Below are 9476 nucleotides of genomic sequence, written 5' to 3' on the forward strand. Positions count from 1 at the left end.
ACACGACAAAGGTTTTAAACTTAATAACATCGAGGAGGCAGTTAAAAGATTCTCTCATTATAAAGCCCAAAGAAAAAGCATGAAAACAAAGTTAAGCTCTAGCTCTTATCCAGACAGAAAAACTCCAAACTGGAGGGTTAACGAAGAAGAGAAATGAGAAGAAGCTGGATCTGAAGAAGAGACATGGCTACAGGTCCAGCAGGGACCAACACACCGTGAAGAAACGCAATGATGATTCTATGCTCCTAGAGAAAAAAAAGGAAAGAAATATCCCAACACAAAACTACACAGCACTAAAACTGATTGCAGAAACAGAAACCCCAGCTGGGTGTGGTGGGGCCCATCAGCTGCGGTGGGAGGGCTGATCAAGCCCAGGAGTTCAAGGCTAGCCTGGGCGGCAGGGTCACGGTACACTCCAGAGAAGAACAAAGAAATAGAAACCCCAAATGCATCTACAATCACTGAAAAAATGGAAACAGTAATTAAATATCTACTTTTCCTCTAAAACCATCAAACAATTTTATTGAGAGCTCTACCAAACAGCAACAGATTAGAACAAATCAACCTTCTACAAACCCAAATTGCCTTCAGGCGGGACTAGACGACAGTGGGTTTGCAGAGATGGGGGAGGGGTGCAGGTTAGGTGGTGAATATCTTTTACTTCTGTGTGTTTATGGGTGCACGCATGCGTGTGTGCACAGATGTGTACATGAGGCTATGAAGGGAGGTAGAGAGTCAGGGAGCTGGGATTGCCACAGGGTGAATTCTGCAGAGTGTAGATGAGGTATGCCTGGACACTCACCCTCCCCCATAGACTAACACCCACCCAAAACGCCCCAACATAGACAGTGGCTTGTGAAGTATCTGCACATAGACTCCAGAGCTCAGGAAGTGTCCTGGGGAGGGAGGTACCCCAGAAAATGAGGGGTTCAGGCAGAGGCACCAGCTTCTTTGTAAGGCTGGAATGACATTTGTGAGAACTATCAAAGGCAGGAAAGATGGGGAAATGTGGCAAGTGGGCAATTGAAGCATTTACCTAAATAGTTTTGTTATTAAGGAAAACTCAGGAGTGAGATATTGGGGTTCAAACACGAAAGATCAAGAAAGCAGCGGAGGAACAACTATCTGACCCTCTCTCTCCCCGCCTTCCCAGATTGAAAAGGCCACAAGTCTCTCCAGTTACTCCCTATCTCTTCCTGTGCCTCTCTATCTGGGCCCTCCAAAATCTCTATGGCTAATTCCAGTCAGCTAGTCATGGACTCCACCCTTGATTGAAGGTTTAAGTGTATTAACTGTCTTGGAGCGTCACAGTGCAATCAAATACCCCGCAACACGCACTGTCAGAGCTGGAGAAGCAAAGGCAAGCCTTCCCTTTGTACTAATGAGTCCTTGTTAGGTAGATAGCCCAGGTGGCTTTCAGATCAGATTCATCTGGGACCCACTGCCGGCCCTGCTTCCCAGGGGACACACAGAGATCTCTACAGACATTTGTATTGGTGGCGAGAGAAGTGCCCCTCATGCCAAGTGATAGTTTAGAAAGCTGGTCCACATTTATCACTCCCAGAGAGGGTATAAACAGCACCCAACACAAGGTGTCATGGTGCCAAGGGCCAGAACTCACTCAGTATCAGCCAGTGAACAACTTTGAAAATAGTCTTGCCAGGAATGATAGCGCCTGGGGTAGGTCAGATGTCAGAGGACCCGTCACACCAAGCAAGAGCACTCCAAAGAGGAGCTTCTGAGGACAACTCTGGTCTAAGCTTGGGCTTCAACAATTTAAGTGTGTATGTATTTGTGCGTGTGCATGCATGTGTGTGAGTGTGTGTGGCGGCAGGGTCTCTCACTCGGCCTGGAGAGAACAGGTAGGCTGGACTAGCCGGCCCGTGAGCCCCAGAGAACCTCTCGTCTCTCCTGTCTTCCCAGCTCTGGGGTTGCACGAATGTGTCATGCCTGGTTTTTTACATGGATGTTGGGGGATTGAACTCAGATCCTCATGCTCGTATATCATGACTGGACTATCTTCCCAGCTTCATATAAAACTTTCAGTGGGTGGTTCCCCATCCATGTGGCTCTGGTATGTTCATAAATCTGGTTCAAGGAGAATGAGTCACATCTGATGGTTCTCAAGGAGCTATTCTCGTCTCTTCCACTGGTCTTGTCTTTTTTCCAGGCAGAGGCAAGCGCTGAGAGGAGAGGGTCTCACAAGTACACAGGCCACATGTGACCTAAACGAGGTTAACTTTCTCCTAACCGATTGCTGAATGACTGCAGCTGAGAATCGTTTACAACTAAAAAACGCATCTGACCATGACGACCAGGAGGCCACGCTCAACATTTGCTGAGATATTGCCTTGCTACTTTTTAAAAAAAAATTATTTTCATTTTATGTACATTGGTGTATTGCCTGCATGTATGTTTGTGTGAGGGTGCTGGATCCCCTACAACTGAAATTTACAGACAGTTGTGAACCACCATATAGGTGCTGGGAATTGAACCTGGGTCCTCTGGAAGAGCAGCCAGCGCTCTTAACCACTGAGTCATCTCTCCAGCCCCGCCTTGCTTTCAATCTTACCTGTTCTACCAAGAAAAACATCATATGAATTGGGGTAAGAATTACTTATGGATTGAGAAAGCGGCTGAAATAGTTTTATTCGTTTGTCTGTTGTTATTGTTTGAGACAGGGTCTCACTGTGTTGTAGTCCAGGGTGGTCTTGAACTTGCAGCAATCTTCCTGCTTTAGCTTCCCCAGTGCCTATAATGTCAGCTTTCTAAATGTTTAATTGTTTTTTTATTCTTTTCCTTTTCCTTTTTTTTTTCTTTTGATACAGGGTTTCTCTGTAGTTTTGGAGCCTGTCCTGGAACTAGATCTGCCTGCCTCTGTCTCCCGAGTGCTGGGATTAAAGGCGTGCGCCACCACCACCCGACCCATCTTTGATTGTTAAACTCATATATGAGTTTGGTCATTTTATTTTTGAAATGGGTTTGTTTTCTCTGTCAAAGGAACACAATTACCAAGTGTTAATTTTCACAAATACACAAGAGTGTGTAATGAACCGGACTGAAAACTTGCTAATTAGATCCATGTTTTTAGCCATAATGTTGACAGAGAAATTGACAAGTGTTTTTCAGTTATGATTTATGGGACATAACTCTCCAAATCCATAGGCACGAGGGAACCTGGTTACTAATGACTCCCACGCACAAGGTGAGGCTGCTGTCACTGCCCTGGAGACCTTGCAGACTCACATAAAGCCATCAGTATAACACGGAGAGATCCTGCTGCCCTGTTCCCCAGTACATACGACAAATACCTGAAAACCTATAGGCCGCTCCCACAGCAGGACACAGCAGGGCACAGTCTGACTGAGCATCCAGCTTACCAGCATTTGCTGGCTCCCCCATTGCTGTACTCCGGCCATATCCGTGATGTCACACTCTCTACCCGTGATGTCACCAGCTTGCTCTCTAGTCCCAGCTGAGCCATTCTGGGAGGCTGAGAAAACAGAATCATGGAGCCCGATTATTCTGAAATCAGCTCACATAGTTCCCTGGAGATGACCTGGTCCTCTGTGCACACGGCACCCTTTCACAACTAATTGGCAGGGTGAACTACAGTTTGACCAACCATCCAGAAGCTGAAAAGCATTTTGATTATTTCCAGGACTTGGCTATTATGAAAAAAGCTGCTGTAACCATTCCTATATGCCCCCACCCTCCCTGACCAGCTCTGGGGAGAGAACAAGTTTTAAATTTGACCAAGGTCTGAGTTATCATTTTTTTTTTAGATTGGCTGACTGTTGCAAGTTTATTTCCAATGGAAATTTCCAAGGCGTCTTCCAGAATAGTTGGACCATTTTGCATCCCATCAGTACTGTGGGCAAAATGAGTCCTTGGCACTGCCAAAACTGATTACCACCTCCGAATTTTGTTGTTACGGCTGAAGACCAAGCACAATAGGTTGTTCTGTCTCTGGTTCGCTCCCGTCTGTCTACGCCAACTTTGGCCGAGCCCATCCCTGGAGAATTCCATCTAATTTCTTGTATTTCTCAGTTCTAAATTTCTCAGTCAGTTTGTATTTGTGTGCTCTGATCCATAGTGGTGGCTCCACTTGCTCACATCCCTCCACATCTCTGGTTGTTCGCTGGGGCATCTTCACAGTAGGGGATTATATCGCTGTCCGGAAGTTCTAGTGTCTGGCCATCTTGACCTCAGATCTGCTGATTGTACTTTCTTCCTCATTTTGAAATCTTTCTAATTCTTTGTATGGTGGCAGAATTTGCTGGACTCTGGACACCTGTGTCCCATGTTGCCAGACTCTCCACTGTGGCTAAGTCCTGCTGACACCAGGCTGCAAGGCACTGAACAACAGCTAGTGACTGGCAGGTGGAAGGAGCCCAGGTTTCCCCTGTGACCTCTGCCTACATCCAAGGATGGCGCCTCAAGACTCTGGGCAGAAGCTTTCCATAGGCATCCAGTGACTGGGAGGGTGGGGTGCTGTGGGGCTTCTCATGAGAAACCTGATCCATCTCCAGCCCCTGAAATGTACAGGGCAGGGGGAGCACGGAGCGCATATTCTTGCTCTTTCGAAGGGTAGGCACCAGGCTTCCTGCCCACGTTGACTCTAGCCCATCACAGAAGTGCAGGCCTCTGGTCCTCTTATGCACGCGTTCACACAACCCGCTGACTTCCTCAACTGTGTCTGTCAGTGAGACCAACATCTGAGGAAAAGGTTGCTTCTTTTAGACTATTGTGGCCAAACAAATTTGGGTTTTGTTCTGCAACTCACAGTCTCTGATTTCTCACTTCCCAAACATAGTACTAACAGTCTAACAGTGTGGGTGTCGAAAGAAAAACAACAATTAGACTCTCAATGAAAATCCCCAGCGACGGTAACACAGTCAACAAACAGCAGTGAAGGGACTCAGGTTAGACATCAAGACGTTTTTAATGACTGACTTGAGGAATGCTGGGGTCCACGGCAGAGGAAATTAGAAAACATCCTTCCTTCATTGCCAGAGTTTAGGGCAATTATGGTCCTCCACCACCTCTAGTCTGGGGGCTATGTTAATTGAGATAGTAAAGAAGGCAGCTCGGGGTGCCCCACCAAGGCACCTTTCGGTCAGCCTGAAGAGGTGGCAACTTATGGAGACAGAGCTATGGGCAGCACGCAGCACAAGGCAAGACTGCAGGAAAGACGGCCTCCTTCATCTACCCAAGCATGGCTCCGGGAGCACCCATGCTGTGTGCGGAAGAGGACCCTCCACTCCCTGGGTGGAAGACCAGGAACGGAGTGGGAAGAGCAAGTCAAGCTTGGCCACACCATGCCTGTCTCTTCACCTGTCAGTCATGCCTGAGAACATACGCCGTACCTGAAAACACCCGAGAAGAGCACACAAAACAAAACCCAGAGAGGGACCGGGAAGAAAGGAAAAGAAGCTGAGGGAGAGGAGGGGAGAGCAAGGGGGATCTAGAGAAGCGTGGGTGAGGAGGAGAGGTGATGAGGGGAAAGAGGGAGAAGGAAGGAGGAGGGAGGGTGGGCAGGGCAGGCTAGGAAGAGAGAACCAGTAGGTGAGGGTAAAGGGGAGAGGTAAGGAGGAGGAGTCAGGAGATGCAGGAAGGGAGGGGAGGAAAGAAGGCAGCTGAGGACAGCCTGGCCCTGGACAGAGTGTGGGGTGCAGGGAGAGCTCCAGGAACCAGACTGAAGTGGGCATACTTGAGAGGAGGCAGCTGGACACTCTTTGTGCTCCATGAGTGGGCAGGGCCGCTGTGGCACAGGGGTCACCTGCCTTCCTAACGGTTCTCCCTGCTGTGAAGCTGCTGTTCTTCCCGCAGAGGCTGAGGTGACAGAAGGGCCCGTGTCCCTGCAGGAGGAAGGCAGAAACTCCAAGCTCCATCCTCCAAGAAATACCTGGCTTTCACTAGTTAATCACCTGCCCCCACAAGGCAGGCAGGTAAGAGAGAGGCAGGTTGAGGAGGCTTTGAGCTCTCTGAAGGACGATGGTACCTTCCCACACATACCCATCATGTGGGTTTTTAATACATGAAACTCAGTGTTAGCTCCAAAAACAGCTCCCCCGTGCCAGCTTCCCCAACCCATAAGCAGGGACGGCATTCCCAGAACACCACGGGCATCCTTGGTTGAATGTTCATCCTTTGCTTTTTCCTCCACATCCAGTCTACCGTCCAACTGTAATGCTATCTGCCATTTAATGTTGCCTTGGGGCTGCACATGGTGGACCCTTGCTTCTTCCCAGGCAATAGGCCCTTGCTCAACAGCCCCGGTCCTTACCCGTGATGATGGTTTCCAGGCGGGGCCTCATCCTACGTGCCTACCGTCATCTGGTGCCATCTCGTGAGAGCTCTGCCTGTGCCTCTCAAACCCCTGTAATGATAGGACAAATCCCATGTTTAGTTTAGGGACACCCAGCCCTTGGAGAAATCAGGAAACATTCCGTTCCTTACAGCATGCACACAGCCATCCACTGCCTTGATTTTCATGTGGCTTTGGGACCCCATGGAATTAGTCTCCGCCGCCCTGACCCCTGGTTAAGAGCCATTTCAGGGACCTTTTACATCTATTCTGAGAGCATTTAACTGAATCACAGTGGTTTGTGCTTTCTCTCCCAACAACGTCCTCACTGTGCAAGTGAGCCTCCCAGTGCAGGGTTCTGACAACATGAATGAAAACATAATAGCTTCTCAGAATCGGCTCCTCTTCCTTAGTGTTCTGTCCTCCACTAACAAACGAGACACATGCTCGAGAACATCGCACCAGAGAAGGCAAGAACCAACTCCCGAAGCTCAGACCCAAATCCCAGCCTTTCCCATCCAAGGGTCCTCACCAGACAGAACCTCCTCTGCCTCGCTCTCTGTTCACGCCACGTGTCCTGCTCCTTCAGGAAAAGGGCTTTGCTCTGTGCTGTGGATCCCACCCGCCCACGGTGGGAGGAACGGCTCTTCTCATTTCCTCTTTCCCAAGCTCCTCTGCCAGGTTCTCCCTTCTCCAGAAAGACAGAAACTCCCCCCAGGCCTGTGGCTCTAGCCAGGCTATGTCTGTTTCTCACTCTCCCTCCACCCTACCACTGCCAAAGTGGTGCCTAACCCCAGGCTCACAGGCCTCGTGGATCATCCATCTAAGGGTCCTAACTAGACAGAACCCCCTTCCAATGCCTTCTCTGCTTCGCTCTCTGTTTATGCCCATGTCCTGTTCTTCCCTGCCCTTTCTCCTGAAGGTTGCCCTTCAATTGCTGGCATCCGCACTGCGCTCCACTCCCCGAACCTTTAGCTGCTCCTCTGTTTAGCTTGGTTGACTCCTTGACTTAGAAAAGTGGCTGTTCAGCTTGGATGCTGTGGCCACAACAGGATAAAAAAGAAACAGGATGCTCATTCTTGGCTGTTTCCAGGACTTTACACTTCCCTGGAAGGCTGCAGTTTGTTCCTTCAGTCCAATCTGGTTTTCTAGCAAACTCCACCCACCGCAAAGCAGTCCCCGAGGCTGTCCCCTGACAGCAGGAGTCTTTACTAAGGTGTTGCTGCTGTGACTCCCTGCTTGTGAGGGGACTGGAGTTCATCAGGAACACCAGCTGCTCTCTCTGCTGCCTTCCAAAGGGCAGTCACAATACGCAGCAACAGATCGTGTGGCGGTGGGGTGAAGTGGGTGTCAACAGAAGGCAAGGCCTTCAAAGACAGGCCCAGGAACTTCATGGTTCTGTTTCAGAAATAGTCTACAGCTAGCTGCCACTCTGAACATGCCCGATCTCATCTGTTTCAGAAATATAAAGATCTCCTGCCCCAGCACACAGGCACTAATAACCACAAACCGACCAGCTACAAGGATGCTCAGCATTGGCATGGGTTTGACATGAGATGTCCCCCTAGACCTATATGCTGAAGCCTTTGTCCCCAGTGCTCAGGTAATATGAGACAGACACACACACATATGTATGCACATGGACACAAAGACACAACCACACACAGAGACACACAAATGTGCAGACACAAGGACATACATAGACAGAACAAATAGATATACCGGCACACACAGACATACATGTTCTCACAGACACACATGCACACATGTTCACACAGGCACATCCAAACAGACACACACACACAGACAGACACATATATGCTCATACGGGTATAAAGGCACGCACACAGGTATTTATACAGACACATGGATGCAAAGTGTGCACATATATGCATGTACAAACACATTTCCATGTGTACTCAGGCATCTCTGCATGCCTATATGCCTATGGGTTTTAAGAATATTGTGTTCCAGAATAGCTGTAACTGCTAATTCCATTCCAGCACATAGGAAGAGGAGTATAATTAGTGCATTTGTATGCAAAGGCACGGTTAAGACCATTTTCCCCTCTGAAGTAGTTATTTACTTCAGCATTTTTGCTGTGGAGCCCAGAGAAGAGGGACTTAGGTCCAGCCCACGGAGCTCTGTCTGAGGAGCTGCAGGCAGTAAGGGTAACAGGGCATTACCGCGCTAAGAACACAACCTCGAACCACCCTGGCACCCCTGAGAGTCCCTCTTTTCTGGACCTTGGATGCTGTTCTCTCTTTCATGAATATAAGTCCTGATAATCTTGAGCCCTCTTAAGGCTTCACATCTGAGAGGTAGTTGGTAACCAACTACCAAGTCCTGGCCTCCTGCTCCACCAGGGGTTGGAGTGAATTCTTCCCAAGGCCAGGGAGACCACCTGCCTGTGAGATATTCACCCTGGATGGAAACCAATGAGCAGGTTGTTCAGAGGCAGAGATGATGACAGCGACAGGGAAACTAAGGATCTGATTTGGAATTCTCATGGTTGCTTGAGAAAAGGGTCCACTCCTGCCTGTCAGTGTGATAGGAGTGTCTCACTATCGATGGCATGCCCTATACCAGGAAGAAACTTAGATGTGTGGGCAAGGTGTCCAGAGGGGACACTGGGGGCAAAGGTGACCACACACTGTAATACAAGGTGGGTGTGAGGGCTGGGGTAGACAAGTCCTGACTGAGAGCCATGGATGAGCATAGACCCACTGGGAACCAGATATAGACACAGGTCAACTGAGGATCAGGGGTGAGCGCAGATCCACTGAGGTTCAGGGATAAATGTAGACATACTGAAGGCCAGGGATAAACCCAGGTTCACTGAAGGTGAGGGGTGGATGTAGATTCGCAGAGGATCATGGCTGAACACAGATCCATGGAGGATCAAGGCTGGACATAGATCCACAGAGGATCAAGGCTGGACACACATCCACGGAGGATCAAGGCTGGACACACATCCACGGAGGATCAAGGCTGGACACAGATCCATGGAGGATGAAGGTTGGACACAGATCCACGGAGGATGAAGGTTGGACACAGATCCACAAAGGATTAAGGCTGGACACAGATCCACAGAGGATCAAGGCTGGATACAGATCCACGGAAGATCAAGGCTGGACACAGATCCACAGAGGATCAAGGCTGGATA

The 9476-nt window shown here is 49.2% G+C and overlaps 1 protein-coding gene across 3 annotated transcripts in view; it reads right to left on the reverse strand.

Moving 5' to 3' along the window:
- Kcng2 (potassium voltage-gated channel modifier subfamily G member 2) overlaps positions 1-9476 on the reverse strand; it is a 66087-nt gene that overhangs the window by 36053 nt on the left and 20558 nt on the right. For all 3 annotated transcript variants that reach the window (XM_005356307.3, XM_026783655.1, XM_026783654.1), the window contains exon 2: positions 6290-6382. The gene's annotated coding sequence lies outside the window, so the exon portion shown is untranslated. The remainder of the gene's footprint in view (positions 1-6289; positions 6383-9476) is intronic.

The sequence above is a fragment of the Microtus ochrogaster genome, chromosome 18, assembly GCF_000317375.1.
Source record: "Microtus ochrogaster isolate Prairie Vole_2 chromosome 18, MicOch1.0, whole genome shotgun sequence".
Classification (NCBI taxonomy): Eukaryota; Metazoa; Chordata; class Mammalia; order Rodentia; family Cricetidae; genus Microtus; species Microtus ochrogaster.